At 41.8% G+C, this 16044-nt stretch overlaps 1 protein-coding gene and 1 pseudogene across 1 annotated transcript in view; one reads left to right on the top strand and one right to left on the bottom strand.

Annotated features, from left to right (window-relative positions):
* Positions 1 to 6373: 6373 nt before the first annotated feature.
* Positions 6374 to 16044, top strand: part of Erc1 (ELKS/RAB6-interacting/CAST family member 1) — a 561464-nt gene continuing 551793 nt past the window's right edge. Inside the window, exon 1 of the mRNA XM_004638944.3 lies at positions 6374 to 6637. The gene's annotated coding sequence lies outside the window, so the exon portion shown is untranslated. The remainder of the gene's footprint in view (positions 6638 to 16044) is intronic.
* LOC101572302 overlaps positions 6570 to 16044 on the bottom strand; it is a 41871-nt pseudogene continuing 32396 nt past the window's right edge.

The raw sequence follows: 16044 nt of genomic DNA, 5'->3' as shown, positions 1-16044 counted from the left end.
AATAGCCATTTTCTTTTTATTTCTGTGACAGACCTTCTGAACTTTAACTGTGCATGTGTTCATTCAGAATAGACTATACAGTGATGCCTTAGTTATTGAACTCAATTTACTCCAAATTCATGTTTGAACATCAAAAAGTTTGAGAACTGAACATATTTTCCTCCATGAGAAATAATCAGTCTTGAGGCCCCAAAAATTACATCACAAATTAATTTTTTCAGGACTTAAACAAATTTCACAGTAATTTTTTTTTCCCGGAACCAGGGATTGAACTCAGGCCCTTGCACTTGCCAGGCAAGCATTTAATTCTACTGAGCCATCTCCCCTGCCCGACAGTGATTTTTTTTTTTTTTAAACTCTATCATGATTCTTCTTAGTTTTCCTTAGCTTTACTGCTAGTATCACTTTCTTTGGAGCCAAGGTCACAACATTTTACACAAATAAAGCATACACACACACACACAAAAGGCACAATGATGAACATTTTAATGCACTAACACAAGCACTGTATGTTGTCTGGGTGAGAGTGGTGGTTAGAGGGAAGAATCACTCCTTTGTGTCCACAGAGAGACACGATGCAATTCATTTTCGGCTGTAGAAGTCTTTTCAAGCTGGATGTTCAGTTGACTATTGATTGAGCCAAGTACCAAACAGCAAGTGAACTTTTTCAAACTTTGCTGTTGGAGTAAGGGAAATGTCAAGCTTGGGAGCCATCTGACAACTGCATTTCCAATCTGCTCTCAGGCAAGGGATAACCATATATTAAGTTTTTATCATGAGTTATGCGCATTAGTGTGTCAAAATGAGTGACTGGAGGTGGCCTAGAGGATGAAAAAGATTACCTGGAGACAAGACTTAATTTAGGCACTGAGAGGTGCACAGGGCTATTTCCTCAGTTGAGAACACCTCGCCATTAGGGAGACTCCAGGAGAAGAAACAAGCCACCAAGCCTAGAACTCTGGCTTCTATTTAGTTATCAGTGTAAGAGAAAAAAGTGGGAGAAAAAGCAGTTTGGCTTAGGAGCTGTCTCAAAGCTAGGCAGTGTTTCTGGGAAAAAGGGAAGGAAAAATGGCTTGTCACAACATACTGCACTGAACTTGTTTAACCATTTGATTCTCACACAGCCTGGGTGCTTTTGCCCCACATTTAACCAGTCATCTCTCACATAGCCTGCATGCTTTTTGCTTGCACTTTAATTACTTGTGTGCTTTTGCCTCGTATTTTAACCATTCACTCCTTACAGAGTCTAGGTACTTTGTCCCAGTTTAAGCATTCACTCTTTTGCCAGATCCTCCACAATAGTGTCCATAATTTTAGGAAGTTTTCTTAAAGGTAGGGCCACATCTTTTTCCTTCTCTTTCTTGATTCCACAGGAAGCAAACACTTGCTCATATCATGACCACAAAATGAAGTACTTTCTTTGGTTAGTGAAACATGAACTCACAGGATGTATGACATATCTGGTTAGAGGTCTCACATGAGTTTTTATAGCTTGGTCTCTTGTGAGCTTCCCATCATGAAAAATATAACTTAGTGACTACAGCTTCTTTATTCCAGGTCCATGAATAGGAGACATGTGGAGCTGACTTGAATTTGTGTTTATAAAATATAGGTGGGTGGGGCAGCCAACCTCCCCCAGCATACAACTCCTGCCGATTTTTAACTTAATGAGAAAAATGTATTTGTTGTTAATAATCCACTGAGTGGTTTTATTTCTTTTGGCAATAGTGGTGATTGAACCCCAGGGACTCCTGAGTATAACCCTAGCTTTTTTATTTTGGAAATATTTTCCTTAGGCTGGCCTTAAACTTGTGATCCTTCTGCTTCAACCTTACAAACAGCTAGGATTACTTTTTTTTTTTTTTTTGTGGTACCAAGGATTGAACTCAGGACCTTTACACTTGCCAGGCAAGCACTGAGCTATCTCCCCGGCTCCAACAGCTGGGGTTTTAAGCATATGCCATCCTACCCAGTTAGGGCAGTAAATCTTTGAGCAAAACTCCTTTTTTTTTTGAGAGTTAGGAATTAATTATAAACTATGGTTTTTGGAGGCGTTACTCATGATTTATTTTTAAGTATTAAGAACAATGCCACTCATAATTTTTTTGTGTGTACATGTTTTCTATTCTCTTGGCTATGTATCTGGGAGTAGAATCACTGTTCATGTGGTAACTTTAACTTCTCAAGGGACTGCTAGAATGTTCTACAAAGTGGTTATATCATTTTACATTTCCAGCAGCAATATATGAGGGTTCTAATTCTCCACATCTCAGCAACACTTGCTATTTTTTTTTTTTTTAATTTTAGCCATCCTTCAGGGTTTTATATATCAATGAAGTTTCAATTAATGAACAATCAAAGAGCATTTTGTTAATGAATAATGAAGTTAAGCAACTTTTTTTCTTAATTGGCTGTTTATGCATCTCTGGAGACTTCTTCAGATTTTCCATTCATTCTTAAATGAGTTGTCTTTTTAATGTTGTGTTATTTATATATTCAAAACAGAATATCAGGTACATGTTTATAATTTTTTCTCATTCTGTTGTCTTTTTCCTTTTTTTCTTACTGAGCCCTGGACCTTGGATACAAGTGCTCTGCCACTGAGCTACATACTCAGCTTATTTATCTTATTTTGAGACAAGGCTTCAAAATTGGGCAGGCATGCCTCAAGTTTGCAATTTTTCTGCTTCAGGTGCTCAATTAGCTGGGATTAGCAGTGTGTACCACTACACTTGATTATCTTCACTCTGTTAATGGTGTCTACATTCATCTCCTAAGGTGGTGAATGCCAAAATACCAGACTGGGTATAATTCACTGGGCATTAAATTTTAACATGACTTTCAAAGGAACCCAATTCAGTCTGTAACACTCTGGCCTTTGCATCTCCCAAATTCAAATCCTTTTCACATGAAAAATACATTCGCTCCATCCCAGCAGCCCCTATAGTCTCACCCCATTTCGGCACCAACTCTACTTAGATATAGTTTTCTCACAGCAGGGCCTGGGGGTGTATGCCTGTGATCCTAGCACTTGGGAGGCTGAGGCAGGAGGATAGATGGGAGTTCATCAGCCTGGGCTACAAAGTGAGTTTAAGGCCAGTCTGAACTGCATAGTGAGACCCTGTCTGAAAAAGACTAAAAAAAAAAAAAAAAAATTCTTCTTTAGATGTAGGTTAAGTAGGGCCTAACAGAGCACAGCTATTATCCTGCACTTGGGAGGCTGAGAGTTATGACTGAGATGTCACCCCACAAAGCCACATGTGCTCATAGAATATTTTAGGGCTGGCTAGATGTGTGTGATTTAGGGTGTAGGATACCTAATTAGCCCACTGGTTGGAATTAACATAGTCCTGGGTGTGGCTAGTACCAATTATTAAACTTGTAGCTTGGATGGGATACACAGAACAAAGGAAAGGCAAGCTTGCTGCTGCTGCTGCTGCTGCTTATCTGTCTCTTGCCTGCTTGCCATGGACTATTTCTCCTCTCTGATGGCCCTCTGCCATGCCACCCTGCCTTGGAGACAGCTGGCTGTGGACTGAAACCTCTGCAGTGAGTTGAAATAAAGCTATCCTCCTTTAACTTGTGAGTGTTGGGTATTTTGTCCCAGCAATGAGAAAAGTAACTAAGACACTGAGGAAGGAGCATTCCATGAATCCCAAATATGAGATCTGCCTGGGCAACAGAGTAAAAGCCTGCTTCACAAACAAACAAAAATATGAAAAAAAAATCTTAAATACAGCTTAAGCATTTCTAATATGAAAATCTGTGATGCTACAAAATCAGAAGTTTTTTAAAAAAAAATCAGAAGTTTTTGAGTGCTGACATGATGCCACAGGTGAAAAATTCTCCACCATGAAACTGTATTATGCACAAAGTTATTAAAAATATCATATACAGCGATCCTCAAGGATATATGAGATTTATTTTTTGTTTTTTGTGTTGAAGACTGAACTCAGGCCTTCCAGCTTCTTAGGCAAGCGTTCTACCAGTAAGCCCCCACTCCCAAGGGTATGTGTATAAGGTGTATATCAAACAAACTTTGATCCTATTCCCAAGAAATATGTGTATGCAAGAATTCCAAAATCCAAAAATACTCAAAATCTGAACACTTCTGATCCTGCAGTTTAGGTAAAGGTTACTGGGACACGAGATGAATCATACTTGGGCAAAATTCCTCACCAGTTCATACAATGGTAGAACCAGCATTGGATAGATAGTACCATTCTGAAAGAGAAAGTGGAAAGGCCCCCAAGCAAGTCTAAAACTTAACAAGGCAAATTCCATTAGACTTTGTGGTAGATTCACTAATGGTCAACCTGGAACACCCCGCTGAACTGAGTGTGCTTCTGGGTGTGGAAGACCCACCTGAGGACTGTTGCCAACAGCATAAAAAGAGAATTGGAGGGGAAGATGGTATGTTGTTCATTTTCTTGGCGAGCTTGTTGGGCTGGTTTTCCTAATATGAATCCAGCTTTTCTCATCATCTGAGGAGTTTGGATCCTTGATGTTGCTGAGGATGGTTTCGGTTCTCCTTGGGAGAGCTTTGGTCTTTACTTTGAGCATCACTTCCTGTCTGCAGTGCAGATCCTTCACCCTGCTGGTATAGTTTCTAGCTTCCATCACAGACCTCTGACCCTTTCCAGTGCAGATCCTTGATACAGATTTGCATGAGATATTGTTGTGGGCTCTAGACCTCCAGCTGGACTGATGGAGAACAATGCCATGGATTCTAGGTCTCGTGCAGGACATTACCATGTACTTTAGGTCCTCAGCTGGATTCTTTGGGTCTGTAGCATGTGGACAGATCTCTTGCACTTCTCTGCATTTGACTGTTTGGGTGAATATTATAAAATAATCCTATGAATTATGAGTCCTGTATTAAATCTATTCCCTTGCAAACTGACAACAGCCTTTAAGGGTTGGATGAGAAAGGTCTTGAAAATAGTCAATTTTTAGCCAGGTATAGTGGTGCATGCCTGAAATTCCAGCACTGAAGAGGCTGAGGCAGGAACACTGCAGTGAGATGAGGCCAGTCTGGACTGCAAAGTGAGATCCTGCCTCAAAAAGAAGGCTTTTCCTGGGCGGACACTTAGATATCCATGAACTATTTTATTTTAGAATTCTTGACTGGCAACTATATGGTCAGCTTGTGTGCAAAAAGCATGAACTTTAATATAGTTGCTAGTCCTACGCGGTAGTACGGGAGGGGGCAGGCAGTCTACTCAGTAGCTGTAATGATCTAAGAGGATCCTGGGAGGGAGCAACTGGAGAACCTGGGCCAGATAAAACAGTTTTTTTGATTACTGAGGGATGGGAAAATGTTAATTGAATGAGACAGTAAACTGGTTAATTATGGTGGTGGGAGGTAAGTCTGAGTAAAATGATTCAACGCTTCTCATCTCAAAAGCATTCTAAATTATGTTAATAAACAATGGTAGCCTGGGAATAAGTATAATTCATACCACTCTCGGTTCAGGAATAGTTTATATATTTAAATTAACGGCCTTTGTCATACTCTTTGTAAGGCTCTGACAAAAGAATACTGACTGATTCAGTACGGAATACTAGGTTGCTTGAAAAATAAGGCACCAGCTGGTGGGTAGATTCGCCCTGGTGTTGTGAAGGCTAAATAAAACAGGTAACGTTTGGCAGGGAGCAGGGACTGCATGTGGACTTTCATTTCCGCCCACTCTCACTTCCCGGCACAATCACTACAGAAAAGGGATCTGCGGTGGTGTCTTCTGCAACGTCTGTGGATACAGTGCCAGGGTCTCAGTCAAGACCACTACCTTCTGCGAGGGTCGCATCTCGCAAATGCTGTGGGGTGAGCGGAAAAATCCAACTTCCTTCGGAAAAACGGCGCCCACTGCAGCCGTGACTCCAGCGTCAATCCCAGCGCAATTCCTCAGGGCGGCTCTGGTTCCGGGCCGTGGGGGTGGAGCGGCTTGGCGGTTTGAGCGATGGGCAAGTCGGCTCCTTGGCTTCTAGCAATCCATTTCCTACGGCAAGCAGCAGGAGCCAAACCCTGCTACTTTCGCTCCCACCTACTGCCTCTGGTCAGAGACTGTCCGGCGTGCCCCTCCAGAGGCCGCAGGGGTCGTGTGGGTGCGTGCGAAGAGCTCTGTGTACGTGCCTACGCATCACGCCCGCGACTAGTTTGGGTGCCCGGTTACCACTTGCCGCCTGGCAGCCTCCTTTTCCCTTGCTCAAGAAGGGGTTGGCCCTGCGCCACTCTCCTGGAGCGAAGGAAGGAAAGGCGGCCGCGCGCGAGCTGGAGGCGGAGCCCGGCGTCGCACGCCTGGCGGGGGCGGGGCTAGGTGTCTCGCGCAGGGGGCGGGACGCGGTGACGTCGGGGGCGCCGGACCGTGCTGTGGCTGTGGCTGTGGCGGCCTCTGTGGTAGAGGCGGCGGAGGGGCGGCAGCGACGGCGGCAGCGGCGGCGGCGGCAGCAGCAGCAACAGTAGCAGCAGCGGCGGTGGCTCAGAGGTGGATGAGGCGGTTATGGTGCTAGGAGCCGGGCGGGACCTGTCGCTTTTAGCCTGCCGCTGGCACTGAGGCGTTCGCCTGCTCTCACCGGCTCCTCGCTCCGGCCCTGGCTGGGCAGGGCAGCGCGCCCCCGGGGAGGGGCGGAGCTGTAGGTGAGGCTCGGGACCCCTCCCCCTCCGCCGCTGGCTGGGGGCTGGGGAGGTCCCAAGGGTGAGGAGGGGTGGGGTGTGCTGTGCTCCGCCGGACCGGCAGCCCACCGGCGGGCTCCACCCTGCAGGCTCCGGGGTGGGGCGGGATCTGAGGTGGCGGCTGGGGCGGCGGCGGCGGGGACCCCGGGCTGGAGGAGGAGGTGGCTCCGGGCGCTCCGAAGAAGGCGGGTGGGAGGTTGTGAGGCGTGATCGTGCGGGCAAAGGTAGTGAGTGGGAAGGCAAACTGGGGAGACCCTGAGCTTGGGATGCGGTCAGGGTGGATCTGTGGGTTCGTAGGGCTAGTTTAAAATGTTGAAGATGATCTTTTTTGTTTGGAAACAGCAGAAGATGTAGGGTTTTATTTGAAAAGAAAGATGATTTGTAGTTGTTGCCTTCGAGGCAGTGGAAGCTATGGTATAGATCTCACGTTTCTACTTCAGGGTTTGATCCTGTTCTTTTTCTTCTGTGGACTGAGTAGGGGTTCTGGGAGGGATGATAATCTTTTTGCTTTGACTTCAGGATGGGCGGGGATAGATCTAAAGTTTTACACCGAAGAAGAGGGAGATCTCAGGTTTAAACTTTCTGACAGCCATCAAGAGAATAGGTCTCATTACAATTAGCACTTTGAAGGTGTTTTCCAGGTTTTAAAGTTTCTCTTCTTTCCCTCTCTTCCCACCTATTTCCTTCCTTTTTTTCTCCCTTTGCGCAAAAAATCTTATACGATTTTTAAAAAAATGGGCTTAACTTGGGCCCCCTAAAATACAACCTGAGATTCAGGTGGTTGCTTTCTTTGGATGAATACATTTCTGAGTGATAGTTTTAGGTGGTTATAACTGAGCACTTTGGGTGGATAAAGTGAATAGTTTGAACATTTCTGTTGGAGTTACTTATATGACCAGTGTTTTAAGTATTTTCTTAGCTGTCTTTTACAGCTTTTCAGTAGAACTTCATATCTGGATATTTTGTGTTTAACACTGAATTTTTGGAGATTATTTCGCAGTTGCAAGTGTAGTTATTGCACTTTTTGTTAAAGCTTTAAAATTAATTTTTTTTGTAGGTCAGTACCTTAGTTTCCCAGAAATATTCCCAGAATCAAATATGGTACTTCAAAAGTGTTCTTTAATAACATTTTCGGAACATATGTCTTTGTTGGGAGATGTTACTGGGTGTTAAGAGTATTCACTGTCCTTCCTGTCAGTATTTCAGAATTTAGTGCAGTAAATCTGAATCTTTTTTTTTCTGGCTTCATACAGATACAGTGTTCACACAGTTACAGTATTCACAAGGATTACCTACTAGTGTCATATAAGCTACTTGTTCAGGAAACAGGTTCTATCATGGATGTATATTATGTGATGGAGGGAAGTAGTGATGACTCAATTCATTTTTAAAAATTATTTATTTGGTACAGAATCTTGCTACACAGCTTGGACTCATAGTGATTATCTTGTCTCAGCCTCCTGGTTTTCATGGCTGGTATGGCCTGTCCTGGGTTCTGGGGGCCAGCAGGGATCTAGCACTGGTCCTTTTGCTTGCCAGGCAGGTGCTTAGACCGCCAAGCTCTCTCTCCAGCCCTCTTAATTCGTTTATGGAGGAAGAAAGACTGTTATGAAATGGAGTTCAGTGACTTTCCAAAGACTCACTCAGTTTATTTGGGGAAATTGCCAAATTTATTTAGGGGAATTGCTGTCCTGTAATCCAAGAGAGATATACACATATTAATTTCAGTAGTTACAGAGTATTACCTTTTTTACATAATGAGTAGACTGTTGTCTTATCCAAATAGATCTGCTTGTAGAGATTTAAAGGAACCAGAGGTTGTAATAACTACTAAGTGAAAAAGTATGTGATCCAAGTTGTATTTATGGATAAGATATTAAATTAGGTATATTGACACAGATTAATAGGTTGGTATAGTAATTTTGATTTTGGGTTATTCTTGAAGGAAAACTAAAAAATCCACATACTTAGTTTTGATTTTTAATTTATATTTAGATTTAATTAATTGGGATAAATAGGAACTGAGACTCTGGGTAAACTTGTGAGTGTATACTCTTCAAATGATATGTGCATGATTGACAGTGATTCTTCTAGGCATGAAATCATATACTTTAAGGAGAAGTCTAAGGTATTTAGAGGCCTGGTTAGAAATTCTTGTACCAAAAGTCCTGCATTTTATTTTTGAAGAAATGTTGCTTGCCTTTCATTTCTGTGATACCCTTCTTGAATTATTATTTTATTTTTTTTAAAAACTATTTATTTTGTGTGTGTGTGTGTGTGTGTGTGTGGCCAGCTCAGCCCACCAGGGGGCGGGGCTGGCCGGCAGGTGGTGCTGTGGATTGAACCGTGGTCCCTGTGCTTTATTTAGCTTAGCTTGTTCTAAGTAGGTGCTTTAGACCACTGAGCCATCTCACCAGCCCTTGAATTATTGATATGTGCTTTTTATCCATTGCTAAAGTCGTAAATATGTCAGTTGATTAATTCAGCATGAATACCGGAAAATTAGTGAAAGTTCTCAGCAATATAACTGCTCTGTTTTACTCCTTGTTTATGCTTCTAGAAGTACTATGAGAGCTTTTAAATGTGCATTGTGCATATACTTTACCAGGAACATTGATGGGAAGAGGCCAGGGAAATTAATATCAAGTACCTTGATTATCAATTTTCAGAACAGTATGCTTCAAAAAAAATAAATGTAGAATAAGTGCTGGTCTGGCAAGTGCAAGGGCCTGAGTTCAATCTCCAGTTTGGCGGGGAGGGGAATGTAGCATAGTGATTATGTTCCTCCAGTCTTCCAGTGTCTTGGAGTGTGGGCTCTGATATCAGTGCCTGAGTTCAAATCCTGCTTGTGCCATCATACAGTCTAGGCAAACTGCTCAACCTTAATTTCCTAACCTTATTCTGTACCTTAATTCATTTCCAGAATGGGATTAAAAACAGTAATACCTAACTTTCTTAGGATGTTTAAGTGAGTTAATTCATATAGTTGGAACAGCTAGTAGATTTGCTAACTAACATCTATTGAATTTTCGATTGTAAATACTATTTGTTCATTCACTGAATATATATTGAGCAAGTATTATGTACCAGATTTCTAGATATTGGCAATATAACGATGAGCAAAGCTAACAAAAATCTGAATCTTGATGGAACTTTTATTCTAGTTGAGGAGACAGATAATAAAATAACTAAAGGAATAAACCATGCATAATTAGTTGATAAATGCCGTGAAGACAAATGGCAGCAAGAAGACAGAGAATACAGGAATAGGGGTTTGACAGGAGGCTTGTAGATCTTTGAAAGTTATCTGTTTCATTATGGCTGGGGAATCATTGAGTTTGTAGCAGACAAATGACATAATCTGATTGATGTTTTATTTATTATTGTTCTTAATGTATTTGGTATGAGTGATCCTCCTGTTTTCAGCCTCCCCAGTGCTGGGATTACAGGTGTGTGCCACCATCGCTGGACTCAGTGCCTGGCTCAGTGCACCTGAGGGCAGAGCTGGCGTGGCATGTGGTGCCAGTGATAGAACCCTAGTCCCTGCGCTTGCCTAAGGCAGGTGCTTAGTCCGCTGAGCTATCTTGCTGGCCCCTGACTGATGTTTTAAAGGAATGGCTCTGACTACTTTGTGGGGCCTTAGAGCAGAAGTACAAGCTAAAAGTAGAATAGATGGAGATCCTTAGTCAGTTGGTTCTATTGTAATGTTCCATGGAAGAGTCCTAGGATTTGACTGAGGATATAGCAAGATGAAATGGTGAAAGCCGTTTTAGCTGGACAATACCTGACACCTGCAAGGAGGAAAAGTTTAATTTGCTTACAGTTTCAACCAGTGATCACTCGGCTCCAAGGCAGAGATATAATGGCAGAAGACTGAGTCAGAGAACCAGAGTAAGGGGTCAGACATTAACCACAAGGCCATTCCTTTCTGACTGATCCAGACATACTTAGAAGTATGCTTCATCAATCCCCTGAGCAGATGTTGAAGTTCCATTGTTAACTTCATAGAATTCGTTGGAGTTTGGATTTCTTTCTTTCTTTTTTTTTTTCTTTTTTTTTTTTTTTGTCTTTTTTAAAAAAAACTATTTAGTACAGGGTCTACAGGATCTCACTACACAAATCGGGCTTGTAGTGATCCTTCTATTTTCAGCCTCCCAGGCTCTGGGATTACAGGTGTGCGCCACCATGCCCAGTCTCAATCGCTGTCTCAGTGTGCCCTGGGGGTGGGGCTGGCACAGCATGTGGGGGATTGAACTCTGGTCCCTGGTCTGCCTAAGCAGGTGTTTTTTTTTTTTTTTTTTTTGTCTTTTTGAGACAGGGTTTCACCAGGCAGTTCAGGCTGGCCTTGAACTCACTTTATAGCTCAGGCTAGCCTTGAACCCCTGCCTCAGCCTCCTGAATGTTGGGATTACAGGAGTTTGTCACCACTCTTGGCTTCTGGATCTCTTTGCAAGGTAAATCTGTGGTGTTGGCTAGTTATTCAATGTGAGCAAAACTGGAGAATAAAGAATAAAGTTTTTGGCCTGATGAATCAAAGAATGAAATTGCTAGTAGCATATAGAAATGGGAGTTGATGGGACATGTTTGGGGAAAAACCAGACATTCAGGCAGAATGTCTAGAAGAGGGAAAAATTTGGTTTATTTTCACTGGCATGTAAAATTATGAGGGGAGTGACATCATCAGAAGAGTGAATTTAGGTAGAGCAAAGATTGGAATATGTGAGTCTTGGAGCATGTCTTTTCTCATTGCTGGGATAAAATATCTGACACCAAAGTTAAAAGAGGAAAAGTTTATTTTGATTCACAGTTTAAGGAGGTTTCACTCTATAGTTGGCTGGCTTCAGAGCAGGATGGTATGGCAGAGGAGGGTTGCATATGGCACGGCACACAGGAAGCAGAGAATGATGAAGGAATGAGGGGGAGGGGTAGACCCTTGGAAGACCAAGCCACAGTGACTCACTTCTGACAAGACTTCACCTCCTAACATCACATTTAGCTATAAACATGAATGGACTAATCCACTGCTGAGTATCATGCTCACATGATACAGTCACCTCCCCAAAGTCTCCCTGTGATTACATGAGCCTTTGGAGGAACATCTACGTATAAATCATAACAGGAGTGGTTAATTCATTTATTTACCTAACAAAGGATAGTGAGTATGGTCTTGCTTTTTTTTTTTTTAGGCCTAGAGGATACCGCAGTGAACAAAGCTTATAGAATGTCTGGAAGAGAAACTCAGCAGAATAAGAGCTCACATACTAAAGAGGAAAGTTAAGGGAATGATGTTTTAGAAGTGTAGAAAGGAAATTTTCAAGGAGAGTGATCAGCTGTGTCATTGTTTAAAGATGTTTCTAGAGTGTTGGATAATTGATATAGTCTGCTTGATTATAATATGGAACAAAGAGATGAGATGGAAGGGACAAATGTGAGGATCTAGATTGTTACTTCATGGTTTAGGTTTTTTTTTTTAATATTTCATTTGTTTTGGAACAAAGTCTGTGAATGTGTACTAGTATGAGGGAATTTATTTTTTATTTTTTTTTAACATTTATTTATTTATTTATTTGTGTGTGGGGGGGGCGGGGCAGCTCAGGCCACCAGGGGGCAGGGCTGGCTGGCATGTGGTGCTGGGGGATTGAACTGTGGTCCCTGTGCTTTGCTAAGCTTGTTCTAAGTAGGTGCTTTAGACCACTGAGCCATCTCACCAGCCCTTATTTATTTATTTATTTATTTTTACTATTGTTGATTTTAAGTATACTTAAGTATTTGAAAAATAGGTAATATATGTACCAAATCAGAAGTCACAAAACAGTATTTAGTGAAAAGTCTTTTCTGTGCCATCTCATTTTTCTGAAGGTAATCACTGTTCCATTGTCTTTTTTTCTTATAAGTGAAATTCTTTTCAGTAATGTGGGGTTTAGCTATTCTAAAATGATATAAATACAAGAAACATCTTATTTTCTAATCTTATTATTGAACTCTGGCAATATTGTAGAATTATTTAAAAGATTGCTTTATGACTCTCATAAGGGGAAATAAGTCACATCATGTAATCATTCTGGTTTTTTTTTTTTTTTTTTTTTTTTGAGATAGGGTTTTGCTATGGAGTTCAGGCTGGCCTTGAAGTCATTGTGGGGCTCAGGCTGGCCTCAAACTCGTGATTTTCCTGCCTCAGCCCCTTGAGTGTTAGGATTACAGTCAATGTGCTTTCACGCTGTGCTCATGATTCCAGTTTTATAGTTGAGAAGATTACTTGACTGATACAGAAACAAAATGTAGGAGTTGTCATGTAGGTAGATCTCAGCTAGACCTTTTTTATTATTTTTTGTGCAAAACATGAAAAATGTGTACTAGATTTCATGAAGACAGTGACTGTCATATGTTCTGTACTGAGCAAATAGGTACTTAACTAAACTGCCCAAGGATGTGACTGCTGGAGTGAAGGAGAGTGCGTGAGTAGCTTTGGGGGGCTATCCAGCCTTTTCCCAGGGCAGGTGGACCATTTCACATTCACACCAATAAAGACATAAAAAACCCAGTATCTCCAGGTGGTCCTTGCCAGCATTTGGTGTTTTTGTCTTTTTATTTATTATTTTAGCTGGTCTGGTAAGGGTGTGATGGTGTCCCATTGTGGTTTTTTAATATTCAGTTTCCTACCAGCTAATGTTGAATACCTTTTCTTGTGTGTGTTTGCCTTCTGTGTCTTCTGTCTGGTGAGATGTCTGTTCACATGTTAAGATTTACATTTGGAAGGGGCCGGGGATGTAGCTCAGCAGCATAAACACCTTTAGGGCAAGTGCAGGGTCCTGGGTTCGAATCCTCATAAGTTTGGGGAATCCATAATCAATGGGTTCAAAGGCAAGATGGCATGGCACAGGAGTAGCAGCTCAAGGTGACAGAAGACAGCAGAAGCAGGAGGACCAGTTTTTTTAATTTTTTTCTCGGTACTGGGGATTGAACTCAGGACCCTGTGCTTGCCAGGAAGTACTTACTCTACTGAGCTATCACCCCAGCCCTCAGAAATGTTGATGTGGAGAACTATGGCAGCTGTGAACTGTAACCTGGATATCCTTACTGTGTGTGTGGGATGTCCAGGAGGTGGTTAGTAACAGTGAAGAAAGAGGTGGAATTAGAAGACTGAAATACTGAGTAGCATGAGAATCAGTTAGGGTTTTCTTGTGAAGGGTTCAGGAATAATGGGCTGAACAGTGATGCTGGGAGAAAGGGGGATATCAACCACATTTTCCAATATTGAGGGTGCTCTGTGAGAGATTGAATACACTTCACATTCATATAACCATGTGAGCAAGGTGTGGTGGCACACAACTTCCACATTTGGGAGCCTGAGATAGGAGTTTGGCTAGCCTGTGTTACATAGTGAGACCTTGTCTCAAAACACAAAACAGAATGGTTCTATGACAGGAGATGTTCTGATAGAAAAAAGTTTTAAGTCAGATGGTGAGACCATCAGGAGGAGATTGAGCATTTGCAGACGAATTTCCACGAGAGTGTATTTTTCTGTTTGGTGTGGTTTGTTTCTTTTTTTTTTTTTGTTTTGAGACAAGGTTTTTGCCTTGTATCCCAGGCTGGCCTTGAACTCAGAAATCCTTCTGCTTCAGCCTCCTGAGTGCTGGGATTACATGTGGTTACTTTTTTTTGCTGGGAAAAAATACCTGACACAGATTAATATTTTGGTTTAATGTTTCCTTTTCAGTCCCAGTTTGGAAAGATTATGCAGGAGACAGTTTTGAGGGGATGTCTCCTGATGTTTTTGAGGAAGAATTGCCCATTGTGTGTGTGGTGGGGGGAAGGGTAAGAAAGGCAAGTGGAGATGGGAAATGGGTCACTCGGGGATGTCTCACTGGGAACAGTCTCCTGACTGGAGTCTGTAGGGTTCTTGGTAGAGCTTGTCCTGTATGCGGAAAGGAAGTGTCCTCCTATTCAGAGTATAGGAGGTCCCCCTTTTTGTGTTCTCAAGTAGAGAAGCAGGGGCTGGGACATAGCTTGTTAGTCTAAGTGCCACTTGGCAAGCGCAAGGACCTAGGTTTGATCCTGGTACTGCACTGGCTCTGGAGCCAGGCGTAGGAACACACATCTGTAATCCCAGTGCTGGGGACAGGAGGATCACTATTAGTCTGAACTGTGTAATGAGAACCTGTACCAAATAAATAATAAAATCTTAAAAAAATAAAAACAAAATCAAATAGAGAAAGAGGAAGAAGGTACAAGGATTGAGAAAGAGAAAGGGGGACTCTAGGTTTTCTCTGGACACCAAGTTGATTGGGCCAGAATCTCCTACTTCCAGGAGTGGTGATGGATTAGCAAATGGTTGTGATTGTCTGGTTTCAGGTATGTTGTGATGGTTCTGAGACTGGAGTTTGTGAAAGCGTTTTGAGGGCTCACCAAAGGAAATGAGTGGCCAGAGCCTTCTCAGTTTTGCCAAAGATATAGCTCAGTGGTACAATGCCTGCCTGGCAAGCACAAGGTCCAGAGTTCCATTCCCAGTACAAAAAAAAAAAAAAAAAAGAAAGAAAAAGAAAAAAAAAAAAGTGATTTTAGTCTTGCCACAGAGGACAGTAGAACCCATACAACCAGCCTTTTAGGAAGAAGGGAAAAATCAAGTGTGAAACAGGAAGCTCATGGCATCTAAGAGTAAGCTTGGGATGAGCTGCTGCTATCTGTTGGTTCTTAGGTGTGTTTTTTGTTTTTTTTTTTTGAATGGGGGGTTGAACTCAGGCCCTTGTGCTTGCCAGGGCAGTGCTTATTCTACCGAGCCATCCTCGCATCCCTAAGGTTCTTATGTTTTATTGCTTGTAGGATATCCTTGGAAATATTATTGTAATGCTGGCCTGGATTTTTTTTTTTTTTTTTTTAAAAATTTTTTTTATTTTTATTTTTATTTATTTATTTTACTTATTTATTTATCTATTTTTCTTTTCAATGGCCTGGATTTTTTGAGGTGTTCTTTGTCATGGTACTACATTATTTGCCCATCAGTTAAACAATTTTTATTAGTACATTTTAGATGGACATAATGATGACATTCATCATAGGGAATTTGAACTTGTACATGATGCATGTTGTTTCTTTTTTTAACCAGTTCCCCCCCCTCCCCTTCAACCCCTCTTCCCCTCCTTATTTATAAAATCTTTGTTTCCTATTTTCATTCTACTTTTTTTTTTCTTGTTCCTTTGTTCCCCTTTCCTCTCCTCCCTTGTTCTCCTTCCCATTTGAACATTTTCTTCCCAGTTGCCAGTATCTATTATACTGTTTTTGGTCCTTGTCTTTTTTTTTTTTGTCTTTTTGTGTTATTTATTTATTTAATTTAGTTTTTTTGGCAGAACTGGGCATTGAACTCAGGCCCTTGT

Source organism: Octodon degus, unplaced genomic scaffold, assembly GCF_000260255.1.
Source record: "Octodon degus isolate 3935 unplaced genomic scaffold, OctDeg1.0 scaffold00104, whole genome shotgun sequence".
Taxonomy (NCBI): domain Eukaryota; kingdom Metazoa; phylum Chordata; class Mammalia; order Rodentia; family Octodontidae; genus Octodon; species Octodon degus.
This window is presented reverse-complemented; position numbering and strand designations above follow the sequence as displayed.